Source organism: Acomys minous (genome assembly GCF_964271855.1).
Source record: "Acomys minous genome assembly, chromosome: 11".
Lineage (NCBI taxonomy): Eukaryota > Metazoa > Chordata > Mammalia > Rodentia > Muridae > Acomys > Acomys minous.
Window position 1 is genome coordinate 108083950 of NC_140492.1, and position 26569 is coordinate 108110518.

Below are 26569 nucleotides of genomic sequence, written 5' to 3' on the forward strand. Positions count from 1 at the left end.
TTGTTGTCAAAGAACCTTTAGAATAATAAGAACATCTTTAAATGCTGTATTCTCTAGGTCTCTGTGGTTTTTAAAGACTGTATTTAACTATTTTGCCATATATATACATATGTCTGTGTGTGTGTGTGTGTATATGTTATATATATATATATATAATCATATCTATCTGTTAGACCTAGGATATATATTCCTGTGATAAAATTAGACTAGTATTTGACATGTCCATGATTTGCATCACTATACAAAATTCTAAACCATTGAATTAAAAATAACCTTTCTTTTTCTGCTTTTCTTAATCTGGATACAAGAGGGCATCCTTGTCGCCATTTGTTATTTTCAGCTTTCAACAAAGAGTTAAAAGAAAACCCTGGCTCCTGTGGTTAGGCATCCTCTCCAGTTGGCAGATGTCTTTATGTGGACTTGATGGTTGCCCAGAGCAACAAAATATTAGGGACTGAAACACGTTCAGGGACCCAACTGTGTAAGTGACTCAGAGCTGAGCCACTCAACTGGAGCCCATACTTAGCTAGAGCAGGCATGTGCCTATGCGTGTCAACGCTGCTGCTGCTTCCCCTCAGCTGGCCTAGTGCTGGCCTTGCCCAGATACAGACACCAAGCCTGAGCCCTACGGAGAAGAGCTCAGTTATCAGAAGACAACAGTCCTCCTTCAGCATGCCTCACTCTTGAAGGATCATTGGGCAAGAAAACATAAACAAGATGAGAAGACTGATTGGAACTTTGAAGAACATCTACCAGGAACAAGATGAAAAGTCAATAAAAAAAAAATTTTGGTGTGAGAGCTGCCATTCGACACCAATTATATCTTTTTGGAGTTAGCAGAAACAGCCCACACAAAAAAATATATAAAAAATCAATACCCGTTGCTTTCTCTCTGTTAGAGCCAGACATTTCTAACTATGGTCTGAATTAAAATGTGGATTCTTTAAAAAAAAAAAAATTCTGTTCCCAAACTTCTTAAATCCTGAGGTCATCCCTTCTCGGTTCCATCAGTCTGGCTCCATGATGCCAATTACTACAGCTTTCTAAGGGAGTTATTACCATCCGGGAGTTGTGTCTTTTGCTCCTATTTGGTGTTGCCTAGAGCAAGAATTGTAGGGGGAAGTATTAGCCAAGTCTTGTTCCTTGAAGCCCTTCCTCCTTTGCTGTTTAACTAGGTTCCATGTTAATTATGTGTTTGGTTGGTGGTGTTTCCACCCCCCCCACTACATCTTGCAGTAAACAGTATCATTATGATAGCAAGAGCCATTATATTACTTAATTATTTTCCGCGAATGCTTACTGTGTGTCATTATGAGGAGGAGCTGGTCCTGTTGGCACGCTGAAGTTGCGATTTGAAATGAATATTCTGTTTGATTGGAAACCTAGTCCTAAACTCGAGTGGTTCACCATGGTGACTCTCATCTGGGCAACCACAGCAGCTGTTTGGTTTGAGATCACTCACTTGCAAATGTCTCTCTCCATATGATCTGGGGTGGAATTGAACCCATATATGTTACTTGACGTGTGGAACACATGTGACCCTGACGGATGATTTGGCTGACCTTGAAAGCCACAGCTGTTTAGTCGCTGTTGAAAACAAAGTTACACAAGTGATTTACCAGGCTCAGTGTTTAACCATTTTCTGCTGAATGGTAGAACTCCTGAACCCCCAGGGAGAAACTGCATCTTTGTGCATACAGCAGGGGTGCAGTAGCATCCTGGGGGTGAAGGCTGTCGTTAGTTTTATACATCTTTTTAAAAAGCTGAAATAAGACTCTAATATTATAGGATTTTTTTAAAGTACATGTGGCTTTGTTTTGCTTTGTTATTAAAAAATTAATGAAGAAATCCAAGCTTGACTTTTGTTTCTTTTCCACTCAAATCAAAGGCAGTCTGTTAGTCTCCTACGAAGCTCAAAGGTTTGTGTGTGTGTTACAGAGTATATCCCCTGCTTAGGTATTATATTGTAGAAGGCTAAGGTTATCTTCCAAAAAAGCTCAATAAGTACTCTATTTTTTTTTCCGTGTACTATTTTAGCTCCACTTTCTTTGAGTCAGAATAAAAGACATCTGAAATCTTCAATATTTATATCAAAACATCAACTTGTTAGGTTGTGGGCACAATTCAATTCTGAAAGCATGCTTGTGTGAGGTTTTGGGTTGGTTCCATGGTGGGGACGGGGAGCAATAACAAAAACAAAATCACAGTAAGTTGTATATCTTAAATATACACAATAAAATCACTTAAGAAATATAGACTCTGGTATGATGCCTTATCCTGTAAACCCAGGGGAGTAGAGGCAGACATGGTATAAATACAGAGCTGAGCTGGCCTGGAGAGGGAGGTTTAAGTCATCTTGAGCTATATAGATTGAGGCTCTGTCTCATAAAAGGGGGTGAGGGGGTTATTTTCTTAATGGTGTTTTAATCAAGACAGAAAATTATTTTCTCTTTTGTGTGAAAAGAACCCAGAGTGGAAAGTCTAAGACTGACCACTAAGGACGCAGCTTCTTCTCGATATTTCCTCATCACTAGATTACGAGATCTGTCCTTATGGTCTAAGATGACTGCCGGAGCGAGCCCATGGCCTGCAACGGTGCGGAGGAAGGGAAAAAGGAACAACAGGACTTTTCTTCTGGAAGACAGTCCCAGGGAGTCTCACAGGGTGTTACAATCTAGTTGGCTGCAAAGGCATCTGGGTAGTAAGTCACTTTTCCCTGGCAATCCCCTAATTCAAGGAGTTCCGTTTCCTTTAAGCCAACTAACCTTCCTCTAACCCCCTCCTTACTACCCCGCCTCTCTCAAATTTCTTTTCGGTCCTGTTTTTAACCTGTCTTGGAAAGCCCCAGTCCTCTTCTGGGGCCCACAACCCGTCCTTTCCATCATCTTGTTAATATGATCTCCTGGGGCCAAAGAAAATAAGACTTTTCACGGTATCGGATGTCTGGAACACTTGACATTTGGTCTTCACTCTGCCCCTTCCAGCCCTCCCCCTCCCGCCCCTTCTCGCCCCTCCCCCCACCCCACCCCCACCCATTAGTGTTTGTCCTAGACATTCCTCCTTAGGCACATCTCAACTCACCGCTCCTCATCACCCTCTGCAATGGCTTCAGCTATGGCTATGGGAAGATTATCATCAAGCCATGAATGTCCTTTTAGTGACACCCACGGTTGTCGGTCTGGAGCTGGGGGTCTGCTTTTTCTCTTTGAGGAGTCGGGCCACCGATGGGTACAGGTTGCTGCCGTCAAAGGAACTAAGCTTAGCCAGGCTGGCAAGTGTGCTCCATTCCAGTTCAGCAGTGAACACCGGAAGGGAGAAAGCCTTCTTGGGGGCAGGTTTTCAGTGAAACAGCTCTTTTAAATATTATGACCCTTTTAGTGTCACAGCTCTCCCAGTGATACCGCAGCTCTTGGAATATGGGGTATATATATATATAAACGTGGGTAGGGATTTTCAAGTAAGGGAATGTCATTGGCTGGGGCGGAAGTACTAGGAATGCTTCATTTACATGTAAAGGAATTCCAGGTGTTAGGCCACAGGACTACCTAGAGAATTGTGAGGCTGGGGTTGCAGGGCTATGAGCACCGGGACAGACAGGCACTGAAAGGGAGGGGGAGATGCTGCCTTAAGACCGAAATTGTCGGAGTTTGGACACGCCTCCACCTTGTTTTAGCTCCAGGTGAGTTTCTCTCCGCGCCGCCCCGCCCCCCCAACAGTTCAAGTGCCCCACACAGTTCAAGCGGCCCCATTCCTCTAGTCCTTTCCTCTTGCCTTTCTTACCCACCCTTGCATCTGTGTCGTTGCCTGTCCCTACTCCCACTTTTCCAGGCCCTTGCTCATCCATCTTTCTTGCATCTTCAAACTCTTCCTTACTCGGCCTGTTTTTTGTTGTTGTTGTTGTTGTTGTTTTGTTTTTGTTTTTGTTTTTAATTCCTAAGCCCCAGTCTTAAATGCAATACAAAATGAAACAGGAGCAAAACCCTCAGGCTCCTTGCTGGCCCTCCCACTACCTCTCCATACTTAGCTCCCCAGATCAGTTGCTGCAGCGCATCTTGTTCTTCCATTCACTGTGGGCCTTCCTCACGTGCACCTCCACCCAATCCCCTCCCCTTCCCCCCCCCCTGCACTCCCGCACCCCTGCAGTTACATCGAGCCTCCCCATTTGCCTCATCTTCTGTGCCTTCCTCACCCCTCCTAAAAAGAACTCCTCTAGGTGTTCCGGATGTTTCCATCCCCTTGTATTTATTTCGCACCACTATGAAAGCGAATCCCCCCCCCGATTCACACGACCGTGAAGGCAGTTCTCAGACAAGATTGGGCGCCTTCAGGGTGCTATGGCCATCGACCATGAGGGCAATTCTCTAATTCTTTCTTCACTCGAGTGATTTTCAGATCTGTTCACGCAAAAGCCCACAGTCACGATCCACGCTGAACTTACTGTCCTTCTTTGCTAATGTGTTTATTTCTTGCCTCATCCAATGCAGTGTTTTAATGCCAGATTTTTAAACTCAGAAGCCATATATGCCTTCATTAAATCAATATGGTTAGACTTTTATTTTCTAAGTATTTCTCAGCTCCGTGCTTTTCTCTGTAACATGTAGGTGTTTCCCTAGGTCTGGCACCCACCACTTCTCCCAAGAATTACAGCAGTAGTGCCTGGGGTAGTGTTGTTGGGGTTTTGTTTGTTTGTTTGTTTGTTTGTTTTTTGTTTTTGTTTGAACAGTTGTCACTAGCATTTTATCTTTCAGGAAAATACAAAATTGAATAGAAAATAGTAGTGTGCACAGCCACACCTAAGACATCAAGGATAAGTTCTATAACACCCTCCTGGCCACACACATACGTTTTGCCATGAAAGTATAGTCCTTAAGACAGATGCCAAAGTTAAAGAACCACATCCTTCAATGTCCGGTCTTTGGTCATCTCTTCTTCAGGCTGTGTCCCGTGCTGCACCTAAATCCTTCCCCAACATCTCTGAAAAATACTATTCTCCTGCTTTAGAGAACATAAAAAATATTAAACTGATTTGATGAAGGTGCCTGTGCTTCCATGCTTGAGTCTGACCAGAGTGGCTCGTCATCAGCCACAGCGAGAATCTACCCTCCTCAGGACAAAACTCTGTACAGTCTCCTGCTCAGTCAGCACCTCCTCTCTGGTTTCTACCTCACTCCTCGGTGCCAGATCTCTTCCCCTCCCCCTCACTATGTCTGATAATTCTCTTTTCCCTCATTTCTTCACATCCCCTAATCGAGAACTCACTTTCCCTCACAGTAGTCTGGTTTGGTGCATTGCACCATGGGATGAGAGGGCTCTTACAATGCAAGCTCTGCCCCCGCTAACCAGGCTGAGGCCACCTATTCTCTGGACTTGGGTACTTGATGGCCTTGGTAGCCAACCTAACCCCAGCATCCCACAGATTGTTATGGGTCTGGATTCTCAAACGCCCTATACGACACCCATCCTTTTGTCGTGTCATCATCGTAGAGGGCGTTGAGTCAATATCAGGCCTGAACCCCAAGTCTTCAGTAGACTGGAAGTGATGGTGGTCTGCTACGTCTCCCATTGCTCTTCTCAGGAAGTCCCTGGGATGAGTCAGTAGCACATGACAACAAAGCACGACATCTAGAAGCCAGTGTGGCAAGTGTTTTCTGTCTACATCGCAGGGAAATGGGGCTGGGGATGTACTTCTGAGCCCTTTCCATAGATAAAAGTGAGCTGACAGAAGCGGATGATGGCTCGTCCTCTCCAGAGGGTCGGCCCACAGAATCAGAATGAGGAGACTGTGAGAACCAATGCCATTGCTGGGTATATATATATATATATATATATATATATATATATATATATGTGTGTGTGTGTGTGTGTGTGTGTGTGTGTGTGTGTGTGTAAATTATATATATATGTTAAACTTGCTAATATTTTTAATAACTCGCATGGTCCTGTAAAAGGATGGTGGTCTTACATAGTCAATAAAAATTGGCCTCTCCCCCAGCATTGCCTGGCTGACAGATGAAAACACTATTTATTCAGCTTTGTGGAAACCCCGGGAAAACATGTCTATGATCTGACAAGTTTGCATCTCTGCTCCAGGAGCAGAATTTTGCTGTGGTTAGTGTCAAGAGAAATGGACTTTTTTTTGGGGGGTGGGGGGTTGGTTTTGGTCCCGTCCATGCATTTTCTCGGTCTGATTTGGGCTGTGGCTGTATCTCTCTGCCCTCCTCCCCATTGACGTCCTCACACCTTCCTCCTTAGCTTCCCTCCCTCTGCTTTTCTTCTTCCTTCGCTCAAGAGGAGAAGACGGTCCCAATAACGCCTTCCTTTTATGTGGCGGGCCGTCTCCGTTGCGTTGTTTCATGGTCTTGGACTGAGAGCCGCCTCAGTCGTCAACACCGAACCCTGGACTCTACGAGACTAATGAGAAAGGCAGAATTCTTTCAAGTAAAAGGAAGTGGTTTGTGTTGTGGGGAGAAACTTGGAAAAGAAGCGGCACCAGGAACAGTAAGGGCCCTATTTTCCTCACTCCCTACGGCTGGGCTAACACATTTCAAAATATCCAGTCAATTGAGTTAATTCCACCAAACAGCTAGCCAATGCAGTAAGAAGGGAGGCACCTAAACAAACGGCTTAGGAGTGGTGGGCCAAACCTTCTGCAGCCCCAATCGTACTCATTTCTAGGGAAAAAGTTCAACTCGAAGGAAATGTAAACTAGTACAAACTAAGTTAACATAATAGATTTTTTAAATGTATATTCAGGATATATACACATGCATATGTGTGTCCCAAGTGTCATTAAGATAGGTCAAAATAACACAATAGGAACAGGCCTGGACTGTAGTAAAGGAAAAAGACTAAAATTCATAGAAAAAAATTTTTTTCATCTTTTCACTCTTTCCCCTTTCACTAGTTCTGCCCTTTGCCACTCTGTTCTTACTTGTGTATCTAGAAATAATAACCCTTCAAGTATGCATGCTAAAATACAACCACATGATTCTATCTTATTCTCAAGGCAACCTTAGGAAATAGGCAAAAATTATATATATATATATATATATATATATATATATATATATATATATATATATATATATATATACACACACACACACATACATACATATAAGAACCTTAAGCTCAGAAAAATTTAAGGTAATCCCCAACAATGATTATTCTGTAAACTTGTGTGTAATAGCTGATAGGTTAAATGTATATATTAAAAGGAGTTTCACTAGACTGGCTTATAGGCTGCAGTCCAGGTACTCCAACAATGGCTGTCTCCTGATGCAGAAGGCTGAGAACCTGGTAGCAGTTCAGTCTACAAGGCTGGCTGTCTCAGAAGTTCCAATTTGTCACTGGAGTCCTGGAGGGTTCCTGGAGAGCTATTGGTTAATACAGGTGAAGGGATGCCTCAGTGGCAGGATAGATGAACTTGCCAGCAAGAGTGATGGCAAGCAGGCAAAAAGCAGTTTCCTTCTTCCAGGTCCTTTTATGTGGCTGCCACCAGGTGTGGTCTAGAGTTAGCGTGGGCCTTCCATCTTTAAATAATTTGATTAAGAAAATCCCTCACCTACACTTTGACTGCAAATGTAGATCAAACTGACAACCAACATTAGCCATCACATTGTGGATCTAAGATTTAAATCACACCAGGTAAATTTCTGGTTCTCCTATCTGAAGATAACATGCCATCAATCATGTCCTTGGAATAACCTTACCTCCATTTCCTGTGCCCTCTGTGTTCTGATTTTTTTCTCTCCACTCCTACAGTTCTTCCTCTATACCTTCCATTCTTTTTCCAAGTCTCTTTTATTTCCTTACTTTTCTCATGCTCTTCATACCCGCCTCTCTGATCCCATTGTAATAGTTTAGATATTAAAGCTCCTCCAGAGAACCCATGCTTAAGCCCAGTGTTGCCTCTGGCTGCTGATACTTTTAGGAAATGGTAAACTTTCAGGAGTTAGCGAGGGTCTGTGGACAGCCTTCAAGGAATGAGGGGCACACGCTGGAAGGCATGGCAGGGCCCAGCCTCTTCTCTCTATTTCCCCACCTTTCATGGTCCTGAATTGAATGGTTTCACACACACACATTCGAACCATCGTTTTCTGCCCACCCCAAGCCCAAAACATCATGATCAGTGGATCAGAGTCAAAAACATCATCTGTTCCCACCATCGCCTCTTCACTCCTCGCTGCAGCTCCCCCCAGGCCCAGACTCTGGCTCACGTGTGTGTCATCTTCCTCTACACTTCTCTAGCATCTCTTTACCTCAGTTAGGAATGTTATCCAGCTTTAATCAGCAGAGAGGCTAGGTAGAAATGACAACACACTGGGTCAGTCTGCTCCCATACAGAAAGCACTGTAATTACAAAAATGGATTTCATTCCTCACAAATAATTCCACAAATTAGGTTATTGTTCATGGTCGCCACTGAAATCTCTCTCTCTCTCTCTCTCTCTCTCTCTCTCTCTCTCTCTCTCTCTCTCTCTCTGTATGTGTGTGTGTCTGTCTCTCTCTCTGTCTCTGTCTCTCCCTCCCTCCCTTTCTCCCTCCCTCCCTCCCAGTAACTAAGCTCTAGGTAGCAGATAAAAGCCAAATGCAGATCTGTGAGACCTAAACTTAATGCAATCCCGATGTGCAATTCACTTGTGGTAAATGTGATAGAAGGCCCTATGCTTGTAGTACTTTGAACAAAACCATATTTATCTCAAGTGACCGTGTTTTGAATTGGCCAGTGTAGGACAACATAGTGCCACCTCTTTTAATCAAATCTGCTCCGTGGCTTTTCCTGGAAATACCCCTAAGGGCTCTCAAAACAGATTCCAGATTCTCAAGCTATTGTCAGTTAAGAAACAACCTTTCTCCATGTGATAAATCACACACTCCGTCCCCCCCCCCCCCCAATCAGCACAGGGTCGCATCCTGACTTGATCAGCCTGGTTACCAGATGACTAAAGAAAAATAATGCCACTCTTACATGGATGCTGGTGGGCCAAGCTGTAAAGCCTCGCAAGATCATCAGAACTCAGGATGCACAAAACTTCCTCTTGTGCTTACAGGGAACACAGCATCACTCTCAGACTTTCATCTTTCACTTGTTCCTATACTCTTTCTTTTCTATGGAATGTCAGGTCCTATGCCTATGCCATCCACTTTCCCATTCATCCAGTTGTTTCATGGCTTGCTAAAACGCCTCTAGCCCAAAATTCAAGCCATCTGTATATAATGTTGCTGCTGCTGCTGCTGCTGCTGATGATGATGATGATGATGACGACGACGACGATGATTTGTAATGAATTACTTTACTTGCAACTTCCCATTTATAATTGCAGTTAAAACCTATAAATGTGTAAGTGTAATTAGTCTGAGGAAATTCCAGGAGCATATTGGAATACATACCTCCCCCCACACCAACATACCCACACACTTATGTATAAAGTGTGTGTGTGTGTGTGTGTGTGTGTGTGTGTGTGTGTGTGTATTATCTTAGACTGAAGACTTTGAAAGCCGTTGCCCAGATGGCAATGAATGTACTCTGATTTAAACTTAAATCTTTATTGTGAATCTATTGTTCGGCTGCAAAGGCCAGCAGCATGAGACTATAGTTTTGCCAAGCTACTTTGAATTGTTGTCATTCTTGCTTCTCAATATGTTTTAAAAAAGAAAAAAAAAAACAACAACAACACTGAGGGTGAAAGGAGAAAGCCAGTATTTACTCTCATCTTTCTTCCAACCTGTGTAACCACAGGGAACCAGCCTTAGGAGCCAACGTGCAAACCGTAAGGACTATCTTTTCAAACTCTGAAATTTTCCTAAACCCCAGTCCAGTGTTGGTCAAAGGCTTTACAACCTCCAGTTGTCCCCAGGCAGTTGCTTGTGCCTGGAATTCCTGCTCCAAGGTTCCCTTGTGGTATTTTTAATAGTGCTGTTTGATGCTGTAGCCAGCTTTGCTGTGGTTTGAGAGTTAAATGGGATACAGTGATGCGGTGTGCTGTAATAGCTCTCGGAGGAATGTTAAGACAAATTAAAGTCCAACTGAGATAGCACCTGAAGGGACCTGGTCCTTTAAAAAATTATTATTTTTTTAAAAATCCTAACATTATAGAAAGGCTTAGCATTCCCCCAATAAGCTTTGATTAAGGGGAATTATCCTGCTACTGATCACACTGATGTTTGCAACTGGCTTTTTTCCTCAAGGGCAGAGTCTGCTGTTATTGCTCATCTAGTTCTTTCCTGCTTGTTTTCATGCCTTACACATCTGAGAATGTATATTAGTTTGAGAGAAAATAATACTAAGGGGAGAGGGTATAATTAACACCTGATGTAAAGCATCCACTCAACTAAATCAATGATTCTTCAAGTTTAAGCAGTCACTATCGCCGCTATCAAATAGGTCTGATGTCAGCTACCCATGTTCTGACACACAGGACCAAACTGAGCATAGGCACTGCAGGCTTCCATGGCTAAACCGAGGTCAGCTTTTCCTTTGGGCAGTGGCTATACATCTATGGAAATGTGATTTGAACCACATAGTGTGGCTTTAGAGTAATGAAAACATATTTTGTGCCATTTAATATAAAACCAGTTCTCTAAAATGTTAGTGTGTGTGTGGCCGGATGGGGTGGTACATGTCTGTAACCCCAGCACTCTGGAGCGGGGGCAGAAAGATTGAGAGTTCAAGGTTGGCGGAAGCTGTGTAGTGGGATCCTGTCTCAAAAACTAAAGAGTTTGAGATGTAGCTCAACATAAGAGGCCTAGCATGTGAAAGGCATGGGACTGATCCTAGCTTAAGGAAAAATATCTATATGCTTTATGCATATACCCATGCATGTATGTATTTGGTTGGCCAAATGTTTTTTTTTCCAATATACCTTTTTGTTTTTGTATTTGTTTTGGTTTCAAGATAGGGTTTCTCTGTGTAGCCTTTTTGTTTCTGTTTTTGTTTCAAGATAGGGTCTCTCTGTGTAGAGCAGGCTGGCCTCGAACTTATAGAGATCTGTCTGCCTCTGCCGCTGGATTAAAGGCATGTGCCACCACACCCTGCTCCCAATATACCTTTATCTTTATGACAGAATAAATTGTTATTTATAAAATGTCTTTAGAAGTCCACACTGATAAAATGCCTTTTCTATGCAGAACAGGATATTTGTAAAATATAAAAAATAACCACAATAACAGATAACAAATAGCATCTCACCATGCTAGGCAGCCCGGCCTATGTGCTGTACTGTTGCTGTTCCTCCCACGGCGGGAGGTAAGGCTCTAATGTCTGTAATGGGAGTAAAAGTGCTAAATCGAAGGAAGGGCAGACAAGAAACTGAGGGCTGAGGTAGGATTTCGGGGGTTCTGCACAGAATGCAAAGGCTTCTCCACATTCAGAGAAGAGGCCTATAGGTATATTTCTTTTCTGCTTCCCAAGTATAATTTTTCTCCTCTACTTGAAGTAGAACAGGGTCATGGAGGCAAAAGTCATCAGTGTGAGTACTTGGGCTGGAGGCTGCTTGATGATTACAAAATAAAGACTTCAGGCTTGAATGCCAATTCATTCCTCTCCTGAAAAAGGAAAAAAGAAAAAAAAAACCCTTAGCTAAAATTGAGGCAAGTGACCGCTGGGTTCAGAAAAATCTCCTAGATAAACGCCATGCTGCTCAGCCAACAGTATGTGGGAGAGTAGGCTACCCAAGCAGGCGAGCTTTACCAAAGCAACAGCAGCAGCAACAACAACAAAAGCCTGATGAATTCTCAATATTATCTGGACTTCATTAGAAACAAGAGTTTTAGCGAATGAACTCACATTTAAAACGCAGTTGGGAGAGTTGAGATGGCTCAGCCAGTTAGGTAGTTGTCGCCCAACTTCCACAGGGCGGGAGACCTCACAGCAGGAGGGGACCACAGGGTGGAAGGAGAGAAGCAGCTCATGAAGCTGTCCCCTGAGCTCCATGGGCTCTGTCTGCCTCTCTTCCTTTTTCCCTGTATGTCTCTCTCTGTCTCGGTCTCACTCTGTTTCTCTCTGTGTGCCTCTCCCTCTGTCCCTCTGTATGTGTGCTTTTGTCTCTGTGTCTCTGTCTGTCTGTCTGTCTATCTGTCTGTCTCTTTCTGTGTGTGTGTGTGTGTCTGTCTGTCTGTCTCTGTCTCTCTGTCTCTGTCTGTCTGTCTGTCTGTCTGTCTGTCTCTGTCTCTGTCTCTGTCTCTGTCTCTGTCTCTCTATCTCTCTCTCTCTCTGTCTCTCTCCACACACATACACACACACACACACACACACACACACACACACACACACATTAAATAAGAAGTAAATAAGTGTAAACTGGACATAGAATTACTAAAGTTCTCCTCTCTACATTGTATACACTTATGTATCCAGTTTAGGGCTGTAGGGGCTAAGCTGGCCCCTAAGGAACTCTAAATGCCATTTTCAGAGACAGACAAGAGGAAGAGGAAAAGTTTAAATGGTGTCAAACGTATTTTCAGGGTCAAATTCAAGGTGAGCTTGTCAGTCACACCATATTTCCAGGTTGGCCAATTTAGTCCCTCCATTGCCAACTCAGTGAAGAGTTCACAGTGCTCTCTGGCCAGCAGTGCCTCTTACCACTGTGTGTTCTCAACCAGATCCATTTGAGGGATCATTGACGCCTTAGACATAAAATTTGTTTCATATTTTTGCTTTATTTTATTTTGTTTGGTCTCCTCTGACTTAAGCAAAAACTCAGATAAATATTGCTTTATACACACACACACACACACACACACATACATATGATTTTGTGTGTATCATATGTATATGTGTGTGGACATGGGTACTCCCCTGTGGATGCATATGTAGAGACTAGAATTCAGTTTCTTATATTGTCCTCCATCACTGCCCACCTGACTTTTTGAGACAAAAAGTCACTAACACCAGAGCACATGGCTTCACCTAGTCCACAGGCCATACCTTGAGATCTGTGCAGGTCTGCCCCCAACATCAAGGTAACAGAAGCAAGCCACCCTCATCAGGCTTTCACACAGGCTTGAGGGTCACTCAGAGGCTCAGGTTTCTGCTACACAAGCAGCAAGGTGTGCTGGGACTTTCCCCAGCCCCTCTCTCACAAGTATTTCTTTTCAACTTTTCATTATTTTTCATATTTCAATTATGTTTTTGTCTTCTACCCTAAATGGAGGAATTTGGAGAGAACATATGGGGTGTTGTTGTTGTTGTAAAGAGTGTAGATTACTTGCTTTGAACATTTGTGTGGGACTCTATTGTTTTCATGCCTTGGTGTTGGATAGGTCCCAAATATGAAAGACATCTGAAGAGAGCATAGATTTAGGTCAAATATGCTCTTTTCAGTGTTTCTGTTTCTTTTTTCTAAGGTAAAAGGTTAACTCTGAAAATAAAGCACTAAGCAATTTGTTTTCTGCAGTTTCTCTCTGGAGAGCCTTACCCAATTATATTATCAGTCTTGTCCACCCCCCTTGTAAAATATAAACAAGGAGAATCTTCTAATCTAATTTGAAAATAAAAGTATGGGAACCTTTGAAACGGTTTGCACCAGACTAAGTGATTTGGTTTGGAAGGCAGTAAGTCAAGTCAGTAGAGTTTCTACAGGAAACAACTTGTTTACTGGCTTTAAGAAATGGCTGTCTCCAGAACCTTCCCAAGTGCCAGGTTCCATCCTGTGAGGCCTACAGCTTTTCCTTAATTGAAAATTTTTAAAATAGATAATGGATTTTCAAACTTTCCAACTTTAAAACATGTCCCAGAGAGAATCAGTCGGTACTAACTTCTTGAGTATTGCATAAATACATTTTATGCATGTACAGGCAAAGTATATATTGTCTGCTCCATATTATCAATAGGAAAGTGTTTACTCTAAATATATTACTAAGGTAATATTTTGTAATGTATTTGTTGGGGGGAAACAAAGACATTTCCTCTAATTGTTTGTATTTATAACAGCTTATCAAATATAAGAACTGGAGTCATTAATTTGTTAAGCTTATTTTTAAACCCATATATTGTATTTCTGTTAACTGTCTAGAAGAAATGCCGTGTGATTTGCTGGACATAGAATTATGGCAATGAAAAAAACCAGTGTTCAACTGGGGCTTGATAATATGAGATACAGGATGTCTGCAATGGTAGTGACGTCATCGAGGTGCAATCAAGGGTACCCTTTGTATTTCTGGCATAGTTTCTTTGTTGTTTTTTATTTTTATTTTTTTAATTAATTCAGTGGATTCTTTCTGTCTCAGGAAGGACTTATATATCCATTGAAGGCTTGTGTAACATTACTTTTTTTTTTTTTTTGGTTTTGATTTTGGTTTTATCGAGACAGGGTGGGTTTCTCTGTGTAGCCTTGGCTGTCCTAGATTCAATTTGTAGACCAGGCTGGCTTCGAACTCACAGAGATCCACCTGCCTCTCCCTCCCCAAGTGCCCGGATTATAAGCATGCGCCACCACGCCTGACTATAAAATTGCATCTTTAATTCACCCACTGGAATCTGATTTGTTTAATAATTTGTGTGGGAAAATGGATATAAAGTTTTAGTAACCCAGGCTGTTAAATAAATCTTTAAAAAGTTAATTTTCTCTTAATATCCGAGCAGCAGAGGTAAGAGGTACCTGGCATTTTCTCCTTTGTGCACACAAGATTACAGAGCTGGGCAAGAAAAAATGGAGGAGCACAGGTTTGGAGGCTTCAGCATCCTCACCTGGATCTCCATGGGTCTCATTTCCATGACTGTGAATGGGCACAGGATGCTGCTGGATTATTTCAGGGACCAATGCACACACAGTGCATTCAAACACATCTTTGCACCAGAAAAACCATGCACCATGATTGTCCACTGTCATCTTTTTTCTTTTATTAAGAATATATATATATATATATATATATATATATATATATATATATATATATCTTACACACTTTCTAAGTTATCTTTAAGTAAATATTCTGTAATAAAAGCAATATGTTATTTTTGATCCTACCAGGTGTGGTAGGGATCACACACAACAACTGAGAGGCCAAGGCAAAACCATCACCATGAATTTGAGGCCTGCGTGGGTTACATTACATAGGGAGCTTGAAGCCAACCTCTTCTATGTAGAGTACCCTTTCTCACACATACACACAACCACACTTACACACACACACACACACACACACACACACACACACACACACGTGCACGTGTGTGACCACCACCACCATCAACAAAAACCCTTAACATCTCTTCAAAATACCAAGGGTATCTATCTATAAAGCAACCAGAACTGAAAGTGCTTCTGGGTAAGGGAGAGGCTTGGGTTAAACATGTAAAACCATTTAAGGCGTAAGCCCAGGGTGGTCAGCTTAACCCAGCCAGTGTTTTGGTTTCATTATAAAGTACATACAATTTGTAAGTGATTTTCATTATGTATGTAATTTTCTATACCCGCGTATTTATTTTCGAGCTGCTACAGAATAGGCTATTGTGAACCTAAGCTGTGAAAAAAGCCCTGGGTACTTCCGTGTAACCCCTGCATACTTGGTCAGCTCTCAACAACTCTTGCTTAGCATAAGCAAATCCTTCTTTTATGCAACTTGTCAGCAATGAAGCTAGTTTAAATAGATGAAACATAAAGATTAATATTTGAGCTGGGCATGGTAGCACAAGTCTTTAATCCCAGCACTTGAGGAGCAGAGGCAGGTGGATCTCTATGAGTTCAAGGCCAGCCTGGTCTACAAAGTGAGTCCCGAAGAGCCAGGGTGCCCAGAGAAACCCTGTACCTAAAAACCTAAATATAAAATAAAACAATAAAGATTACTATTCGCGAAAACCACTTTTCTAATCATACAATCTACAGAATAACATTCATTGACATATTTCCTAGGATTTTTTAGGGTCGTTTATAGCCGTTACCTAATATCTCATTTTATTGCCTCTGACATTTCATTTATAGCCTTAAAAGGCTTGTTGAAAAGTCCCCTGATATCAAATAACAGGCCATGAGGATTGGGAAGGGTCTGACCACGCACTAAGCAATGCAGCATCCCCTTCAGAGGCAAGGAAAGTGTGGCAGGCAGTTGTACTTCTCAAGGAAGTCAGTGGCCAGAGCTCCTGTCTCCTGACCTCCATCACACTTGCTTTTCAACACACATGCTGCCTTCGTTATGGTCAAAGAGTAGAATGTTTTTCCAATTTACAATAGAAACATAAATTAATAAAGAAAGGAAGGTGTTGTCTTTTACAAGCCAGAGAGAAAGTCCCTAGGATAGGTAGGTGGTTTATCTGTATTGGTGACCCTTAAAGCATCTGTAAATGCAGTAAGTGGAGATGTGATGGAGGAGTTGAACCACCTTTGCCATGTTCTGCTTTAATATCATGAGATGAGGCTGCAAATCAGGACAAGCAGGGGACAATACCAACCCTGTGGTGTCAGCGCTTCAGACTCCGTCACGGGCCCAAAAAGTCTGCCGATTCGTTATTGGTTCCAAGACCTAAGTCAGGAAGCAGGTCTACTGGGGCCACAGATATGTTTTACCAAATGTGATCTGAATGAGACGCAAACAACCCTGGAAGCACATAGATTAAATTACTGTTTGAATACTTATCTGCTTAATTAGCTAGGATATTGGAATATGTCCTTCGCTTTATCGCTTTGCACTGATCTGAGCAGTCGGAGATATTATGTTTTCCCACACAATGCTAATTACAATATTTATTGAGCACTTGCCTTTTTGTGCACATACCATTATTTAATCTTCGCAACCAAGCTTAGAGATCACGTTATTATCCCCGTTTTAATAAGAAGGCGTGTGGTTTGCCTTCATTAACTCACCCAAAGACGTGCCCAGCAAGTGATGCAGCTGGAATCCAGGCCGGGTCAGGCTGACCTGATAACCCCCTTTAATCCCTATGCTAAATCAATTTCTCGGCTTGTGCGACACACCCGCTTGATCCTCCAGCTGATTTATTCGTGGTGGCATTTCATTTTAGTTCCTCTCAAGTAGAACTCTTACTGTAAAAAGCCCGCCACATGGACTGGAGCTTCTCCAGTATGAATGAAAGTGAAACCTAAGTGAGCACTGACGAAAGTGCGGGAAGCAAGGAAGATGCACGGGGTGCTAGTGTATGGGGGACAGAGAGAAAGGAGAAGTAACAGTAATGTGGTACTTTACAGCAGCGGTTCCTGTGAAAGCAAGCATTATAACACTTGGTTCAGTGCCCTGTGTCTTCCCTCCCAGGCTCTAAACAGCCCGGTGCTTCTGTTGTGACTATTATGAATTCTCATTTTGGTGAGGAAAGAAATTTTGTCAGGATCCCCCAAGAATTTCAGGGGAAAGTTCTAAGAGCTTCTGGTGCAGAAAACTGACCTTGGGTTCATCACTACGCATGGTGTAGTGATACCTGCAAGTCACCACTGTCATGGTTCCCCATCTTTTCTCTCTCTTTCTCTCTCTTTCCCTGAGCTATTGTTAGCCTAATTGCACTTATCCATTCATTGACTTGGGTTCCTTGGCTCTAGGGAGACAACCAGCTGGGGCTTGGTTGTAAAAGAATGTCTTCTGTCTGGGAATAGCTGAGTCAGGGAGGAGTCACTAGTGTAAGGAGAGACAGCTAACCCCGTCAGATGGTTTAGGGAAGTTCAGGCCCATCTAGAATCTTGCACAGACAGAAGCAACTTCAGGTCCAGTTGCCTTTAAACACTCTTGGGTAGTACACTGAGTTAGATTCCGTTGCTGTCGAGCACTTTTCTTCCACACACCCCTCCGTCACCTCAGGATGGCCCGTCATGTGGGACTGTCAACAACCTATATCGCAGAAGACGTCTTCCTGAAGATCCCTGTTGAAGTCAGTACATTAGCCTCAGCAGCAAAACTGCTTTAAGGGAGTTCCTGAGAACCTAGCCCCACCCCACCCCCCAGCCCTATCCAACCCCCTGCCCAACTCCACTCCACTACACCACACCCTGTCCTGCCCCTTAACCAGAAAAGGCCTCTTTGAAAACTTCCAGAGCACCAAGGAGAGCCCTGCATTTGTCCACAGACTTGAGTTTGTGCATAAGAAGGCTACGTCAACAACCACAACAACAACAAAAAAGGAATTTATCTGAGCTCTTATTATTAAAACACACACATTCTCAATGCATTTGAAGATGGTTCTAGTGGTGAGCAGCCTGAGAACTAAAAACACACTGTGATCCCAGCACTGTGGAGAGAGAAGGGTCAGAAGTTCAAGACCATCCCTTCACTACCTGTCCAGACAGAGAGTTCAGCCAGGGAGACAAAATAGAATTTAAAAAAAAAAAAAATCACCAAACATACTGCCAGCTTCCTTCTCACCTACAAATGCTGAACTTCTTGTCTCTTTCCTCTTGTTACATAAGTTTATAGTTTGCTGCACTTCTTCCTGCCACCCCCCCCACCCCAGCGCATATGCTTTTTAATTTTCCAAGCATGCGTGCGTAGGTATAGTACCATCAGCAGCACCCTCTCCGGACGCTAGCCAGGCTTTTGCAACTTCAAAGACTATCTCCTCGGCGAGATGTGTGTTAACCTTTCCTAACAGCCGCAGGCAGGAATGTCACTTTCCTTCCAGTTTGTGTCCCCCGTATCTTTACGATAACAGTGTTTGCTTGCCATCCTGGAACCATGACCTTCTGATGCAAACACATGCACTCACCAGGATACTGAGGCCTCATGGCTTTGAGGAACGATTAGGCAGGAAAGCTTTCTTTGAAACATGCTCACCCCCTCCTTTTCCCCCACTCACCACAGTTTTCTCAAAAATATTCTCTAGTCTTTTTTGTAAAACATTAGGTTGCAACAAGGTTGTCCCAGTTTTAAGAACCCAGTCAGAATGCCACTCTCATTTGTGTCAAACAAACGTGACTGTGACTATGACTTATGTTTGCTGCCTCAAGAAGGGGGTTACCGTGGCCACCATCCTGTCAGACAGAGAAGCAAGCGCTGGGTTTAACTCCTCCGCCTGAATGCATGTACAAACCTACCCTCCCGGCTTCCGGATTTCTTTAATTAGATCCAATTTGCAGGACATGACTTGACTGAAATTTATAGCCACACGGAGATGCCCAACTCAGGAGTGCTCTTCGCTCAGGCATCTCAGCTTAAGCTTTTAAAGCAAGAGGCTCCTCTGATGGAGGTGTAGCTCTCCCTGTGGTAATTAGAGCAGTGCAAGTTAGAACTACTTCATCTGCCTCTCCATCTCCGGTTATTGCCCTTGCAAAGAACTGCAGGCTCCTAGTTAGCCCGGCCACACACGTGGGGCGGCATCTACATCCACTATCAACGCGTTGCTTTTATTTTATTTTCAGCCCTCTCCTTTTGTACCTGGGTTAGTTTCTGGGATCTATTGTCTGTGCTTAACATTCAGGTGTGCGTGTTGGCGGGGGGGGGGGGGGGGGAACATGTCTATCTATCTGTATCTGTCTCTCTGCATGTGAGGGTGTCTATGTGTCTGTCTGTGGGGGGGGGAGGGGTGTCTACCTGTGAGCGTATAAATAAAAATATGGAAACATCAAGACAAGTAAACTAGAGATCTCTGCCCATGACTGTGGACACTGAAGTTATAGTGGGGGAAACCCCAGTTCTCTCTGTTAGATATGACTGCCAGAGAGGGCCTCTCCCAAATGGTGTTTTGATGGTCCCTCCTTATCACCTGAGAGGGCCTTTGGGGTACAGATTAAGTATCTTTTCCTCTCACCTAGAAACAGAGTGATACGGTAAGGTGACCAGAGACTTTAGTGGTCTGTACACCTGGCCTTAAACAGTGGGTGTGTCCAGTGTAGGCTTCATCTCTACTCATAGCTACCTATTCATATTCATTAGCTATTACATTAGTCATTCCCTACCTATTCATACATCATGTGGAATGAAGTAGTAAACACAGTCAGCATGCTAGAGTATTCCTGTGAGAACCATCTTACAGAAAAAATGCCAGTTCCTGTCTGGTCATCTTCCCTTCATGCTTCATTGTCTGGGTTCATTTGCATGCTAGGCTCCTCCCCCACGTGTATGCGCTTCCATAGTTTGATGGTCCCAAGCTCTCCCATAGCTTTACACACACATGTTCCTACAACCTGGCTTCCAGTCGCCATTCCATCCTTTTAGAGAAGCTGCTGGGCCTCTCTTTGGCCATTGAAATAGCAAGTCCTGATTTCCTCATGAGTTTAAGCCTGCTCTCCATATGGTCACCAACCTTTCTCTTATCAAATATCATCATATTTGTTGTTGTTTTAAACCGGTTTTCCCTAGCGTAACCGGATTCTTCAATGCATTATTATTATATTCATCTATGAAATCCTAGCAAATATTGGTCCTATAACTAAGTGGCACATGGAAGAAAATATGATTTGGGAAAAGCAGTTAATCTGTCCCTGCAAATAGCAACGCCCCCACTCTGTAAATGGACAAAAACATTGGAGGTAAGAGGTTAGCTGACTTGGAAGATAACTCCAGGCTTTCTCTTCTGTCCAAAGCCTTGGAAAATGTGAGCAGGCTGGAATGGCTTTGATTTCTCCTTCTGTAAGTGGTTACTGTGAACATACACATGAAATACATGCCAACAGCATCATCAAAAACACATGCCCTCATGGCCATGTTTCTGAAGATGCCCGGCTGGAGTCTGAAACCTTACCTCACTTCAGGAATGAAAGTGGGGTAGCCTGTGTCCCCAGGGTTGGCTTCCCTCTTGTTGTGGACACGGTAAACGAGAACGCAATGAAGAGGCTTCTTTATTCTTGATAGACGGGCTGATGAAGAACCTGGTACACTGCAGCTCGTTTACAACCGGGAATAATTCTATTCTTTTTTTTTTTTTTTTTTTTTTTTTGGTTTGGTTTGGTTTGGTTTTGGTTTTTCCAGACAGGGTTTCTCTGTGTTATCTTGGCTGTCCTGACCTCGCTTTGTAGTGATCCACCTGCCTCTGTCTCCCAAGTACTTGGAATTAAAGGTATGTGCCACCTTGTCAATTCTTCTGTAAGCCACCACTCCCCACCCCCACCCCCCCATCCCACGCCAGAGTTTGCTGGGTCATATGGAACATGCCCAGAACATAAATTGTAGATTACGGCTTCCAAATCGGTAGCTCCTCGGGGTGTGAAACTTTGCTTGAGATGGTTGACCATCCATTTCAAGTCAAACTTAATGTCAGAAATCCACTTTGCCTTTGTTGTTGTTTTTTAATAATACTACCTTGTCTCTGTCCATCCTTACCAGGGTACTCTTCTTTGTTTTAAAAGCGTTGTTGGGGAAGGGTGGAAAGATGGCTCAGTCAGTAAAGGAAATGCTACACAGTGGTAAGGACCTGTGATTTGATCCCAGCACCACAAAAAACGAACAAACAAACAAACAAACAAACAAACAAAAAACCACCAGTCTTGGCCTGTGTACACTTTTGTAATCTCGATGCTGTGAGGAACAGAGTGGCCAGGCAGGGGCACAGGGGGAAGGGGGGAGGGAGTGGGGGTCAGGAGGTCATCTGGGGCTTTCTGGCTGCCAGCCTAGCTGCAGGTTTATTGAGAACCCTGGCTTAAAAGAATAAGGCTGGAAATGGCAGAGCAGAACAGGGGGTGTACTTCTCTGGCCTTCACTAGCACTTTCCTGGGTGCTCACCCCCACATCCACACCTTCCCTCCCTCCCTCCCTCCCCCACCCTCTCTGATTTTTAAAACATCAGGAACTTCTTGCCTTCCAATACAACCTCACACCACTACTGGTTTACTGGTTCCCCCCCCCCCACCCCCCTGCCAATTTCTCTCCTCCCAGTTCTTTCACAAGTTTCTCTGGTCCTATAAAACAAGACAGGAGCTCCAGAAAATAGCCAGCTTTAGGAATGTTGGTTGAGAAAGCCTGCCTGCATGGCACGTGTAGAAGTCCTTATATAGGAGGAACATCAGGACTTCTGGTTCTGGCAATTGCCAGGACCCTCAAGCATCTGGGCAGAGGAACCAGGAAGGGCAGAAATAAGGGGAGCTCAGTCTGTCCAGGCACAAGTGGAAGAAGCCCCAGCCTCAGCAGTCACCCCAAGCAGGCCCCAATCACCCTCTGTGCTGAGCTAGTACCTTTGATGTGGGATGTTCTCTGCTCAGACTGGCAAACTGAGACTAGGTGACCTCTTTACCTTCCCTCACTACTACCTTCCCCCCCCCCACACACACACACAGGGTTTCTCTGTGTAGCCTGGCTGTCCTGGACTTATTTTATAGCCCAGGCTGGCCTTGAATTCACAGAGATCTGCCTGCCTCTGCCTCCCGAGTGCTGGGATCAAAGCCGTACTCCACAACATCTTGGCATCACTACTCTTTTTTTAATATCCACATTTCTTTGAAAATATTCACCGATCGTCAATTCTTCGAATATCCAATTATTCGAATATCCAAAGATCCTGGCCCCGGCACATCTGTCAGGGAGAGCCCTATCAGCAGATGTCTCCTGTGGTGACTGACGGGCTGGTCATGACTGTCTGGAATGAGATGTTAACAGTTTCTTCTGTATCCTGACAGAGAATTTTGCAATTTTTAATTTGTCTAAACTCCTTTTGAATTCAGTAATATACCTTCATTCTTTTGTCAGTCTCCATAGAAATAGCATTTTTATCTCTTATTCTGCACACAGGACTGTAATTGTGCAGTGTTCTCTCTGGCTCTGTTAAGCGATTATGGGCTATTTCCACGTTTACTTCTACCTATGACACCATGAACCCCCTAGAACCTGAACGCCTTCGTGTCCAGTTTTTAGTATTGTGGTTAAGTAAGTTCTTCGCTGTGGAAGTGAACTCATATTTCCTTAAATACTGCCAAGCTGTCTTCTGAAAGATTACATTCATTTACAAAGCCACCACTGGTATGCTAAATGCTGCGTTTTCACCCTCACTGGCCCTGAGATATACAAGCAAAAATCTTTCCCCCAACGGAGTTGAACGGCCAATAACTTCTATCACCTATTTATCTGTCCTCATTGAGTACCTCTCACATTCCCTTTGTGCAAAAGGCATTCAACCGATGATCTGTGGCTTTTTTTTTTTTACTTTTTATTTCGTATGTTAATAAACACCTCTTTTTCTTTCATTAAGCTTTCCTTTATTTTTATCTTAATTAACTTTTGCCTGGGGTAGACTTTTTAAAGAAACCAGGTAGACTTTTAAGATATTTTTACAGTTAAATTCATGAGCTTAGTATGGCCCTGAGGGTACCCCTGAGATCTTTACCCTTACTTTTCTGGTGCAAAGCCATCACAAAGTAGATTCTCAATTATTGCTCTAAGAGTGAGTCAGGATCACACAGACATGAGAAGGATGGCACCTGCCTCCTTTTCTTCCTCTTCCTCATGCAGAGCATCTGAGAAAGAAATCCTAAAGCGTATATTTCAAAAGAACCCTGTATCATTTTATCTCAGGACCAGAACGTTGCTGTTCCGTTACACAGGATGTCCCGGTCACTTGTTACGGGTGCTGGAATGTGGAACAGCATTTGTTAAATGAACAAGGTGTGGAGAATAGTGTCACAAATTGAGGTCAAATTGTTTAGGTTTTGTCCTCCTGGGCCGATGACATGGTAGGTTGCAAATAAGTCCTGAGCGGAGAGTTGTGTTTGGAGACCCAAAATTTCGACTGGTGTCACTGAAGGTGCATCTTCATTTTACCTGACTCAAAGTGAGAAAAAAAAATATGTGTACTGAAGGAAAAAAGAAAGGGTTATAGAAATCAGAGGTCTAGCCGAGTGTGGTAGCAAACGTCTTTAATCCCAGCACTTGGGGGGCAGAGGCAGGTGGATCGCGATGAGTTCGAGGCCAGCCTGGTCTACAAAGCAAGTCTAGGACAGCTGAGACTACACAGAGAAACCCTGTCTTGAAAAACCAAAAAGAAAAAAAAGAAAGACATCAGAGGTCTGTGACCACATTTAATTGAATTTAGAATGTCTATAACACCTTGTTGGGTTTGAAAGGTTAAACATTTCCTAGGGAAAACAACTATTACCACCGCTTGCCAAAGTGCTCAAAAAACGGCCTGATTGCTAAGAACAGAAAACCAACCAAATCAAAATAAAACAAACCAAGTAGCAACAGAAATAAATGTGCCTTGTTGTAATTGCCTGATTACCAGACCTGCCCCTCCACAGACCTAGGGACCTCATAGCAACCGCTCATCCTTCAAGCTAAGCATATCCTTGCCAGGGGACATGTAGAGAGGAGCAGTTCCTTTGTCATGAAGTGTCCTGGGTCATTCACGGTCTCAAGAAAATCCTCTTGTTGGTGCATTGGATTGCACATGCATTATGTAACTCATTGCAACCCAGTAGCTGAGCCCGTCGTTTCATAGCCATTAAAATATGCCACAGACCAAACCACCTGTGAGGCGTCAACTCAGCAAATATGCCTATGCAAAGAGCAGTCGTTAAAAAAAAAATCAAGGAAATGAAGATGAAAGGAGCCCAGATCAGAATGTAGAGACGGTATCTAGTGATGCCACCAGGCCTGGGGGAGAAGACGACAGCATGTAAGTTGGAGGAAGGCAGCAGTGGGTGACTTGGGGCCACCGAGGACCACCATCACCACGAGGGAGAGTAAAGAATGTGAAATGAACCAGGTCCTCAGTGGCAGGGAAAACATTAGTTACAGACAATTATATGCAAGACTAAGAGAGGTCCTAGGCTTTAGGAAGGATATTGCCTTTGTTTTGTACCATACCTTAATATGTAGCTTTTTCTAGGAAAAGTGTAGGCATGTTTCTGGAGACAAGAATGCTACATTTTTAGCACCCTGTTGTTCCACCTTATTTAATTTCAAAACCCACAACTTTTTTTTTTTTGAAGAGAAACCTCTCTTTCATAAGATAGCATCAAGCGGTTCTAAATATGCTATCTTATGTTATTATTGAATAGTTGAACTGAAAGCCTGTGCATGATAACTTTCCTTCAACGGCTCCTTGTTGTATTGGTTTTAACTGTTAAAATGGTGGTCATGTGACATCCAGAATCTACTGGAGAAATTGAACAGACAAGTAGATTTTTTTTTTTTTTTTTTTTTTTTTTTTTTTTTTTTTTTTTTTTTTGGTTTTTCGAGACAGGGTTTCTGTGTCCTGTAAACCAGGCTGGCCTTGAACTCATAGTGATTCTCCTGCCTCTGCCTCCCAAGTGCTGGGATTAAAGGTGTGCACCACCACACCCTTCCTGACAGGTAGAATTGATGTCAGGTGTTCTGAGTTTGTTTCCTTCCCCTTTCCTGCCTTCCCTCTCTTTCTTTTCATCTAGTTGCTTCAATTACCCACCCACCCCCAACACACACCCTAAATCTCATATTCTTAGCCTAAATTTCCTAGAGGAATAGTTGCCCCTGCTAGCACACTTGGTAGGCAAGGGAGCTCATGCAAACCCAAGGAAGCAAAAACCAGAGTGAGGTGAAAAGAACAGCCCAAGGGAAGATGAGAAAGTGCATGCAAAACTTGTCACATCTACACAACAAACACAGCCAGTTGCTACATTGCAAGAGACAATGCCAGTAAGGCTGCATAAATACCATTGTCTTAGGAACGGTCCACACTGGGCGGGGTGGTGGGGGCAGGCAAGGGGGGAGGGGAAGTGAATAGGAGCAATTTTTCCATTTCTGTGTTTTGTCTCTAGGTAAAAGTTGTATAGGAACTCATGCCCCCTTGACCTTTTAGAGTTGCCCACAGAACCCAGAACTTACATGTACCGTACAAGTGTATAGCCAGCTCTGTCCAGTCAGAGGCGCATGCCCAGTTGTTCCCTTCAGGAAACAGGCAAAAATGTGGCAATTGCCATAATGAATAAGGTTTCACTGAGCTGCTGCAGCCAGGAGACAGAGAGGAGATTATGCCCAAAGGGTGAGGTGGGTAGAGATGACCTGGGGATGACATATGCATGGCCCAGTGCATTCACCTCTAGGTCACCTGCAGGATTATCATAATTGTTATGACAATTCAGTCTTTAAATTATGCTTTCTTTGGGTTCTATACCTTTCACATTGAATGCTTATGATTCAAAGGACTCCTTCATGCAGGTGAGAAGATACCATGGAACTGCTTGATTCTTGAAATTCTAAGCAGCAAAGTTAGAATTTGATTCTGGATCTTTCTGTGTCTGGACTCATTGATCTATACCATTGTCTTGGCATTTACTCTATGACTTCTCAAGAAGTCTGGAGTATGAATGCTGCTACACACAAAAACGGGGTAGGGGGCTTTTTTTGTTTCATCTAACAAAATCTCTCCATTTTTCTTCTGTTGAATGTATATGACATGGAGAAGGAGGGAGGGATGGAGGAAGGGAGGGAGAGAGAGAGAGAGGGAGAGGGAGACAAGGAGAGGCAGGGAGGGACAGACAGACAGACAGACAGACAGACAGACACGTAGATGTTTTTCTCAAAATAATGGGAGAATGGGGATGGAGAGCTGAATCTATGTTTAATGACAATGTACGCTGCTGAAAACACTAGCTTCAGCAAATCAAATTCCTAACACACTGCACACCTCATGTCCTGTGCCATTGTCAAATCGAGCCGGGAGAATTTAGAACCACCTTTCCTAGGACTTGAGGGTTTGACAGGCAAGAATATATTTCTAGTGCGTG

The 26569-nt window shown here is 43.3% G+C and overlaps 1 protein-coding gene across 13 annotated transcripts in view; it reads left to right on the plus strand.

Annotated features, from left to right (window-relative positions):
* PDE4D (phosphodiesterase 4D) overlaps positions 1 to 26569 on the plus strand; it is a 1423826-nt gene that overhangs the window by 1272323 nt on the left and 124934 nt on the right. The gene's annotated exons all lie outside the window — the stretch shown is intronic.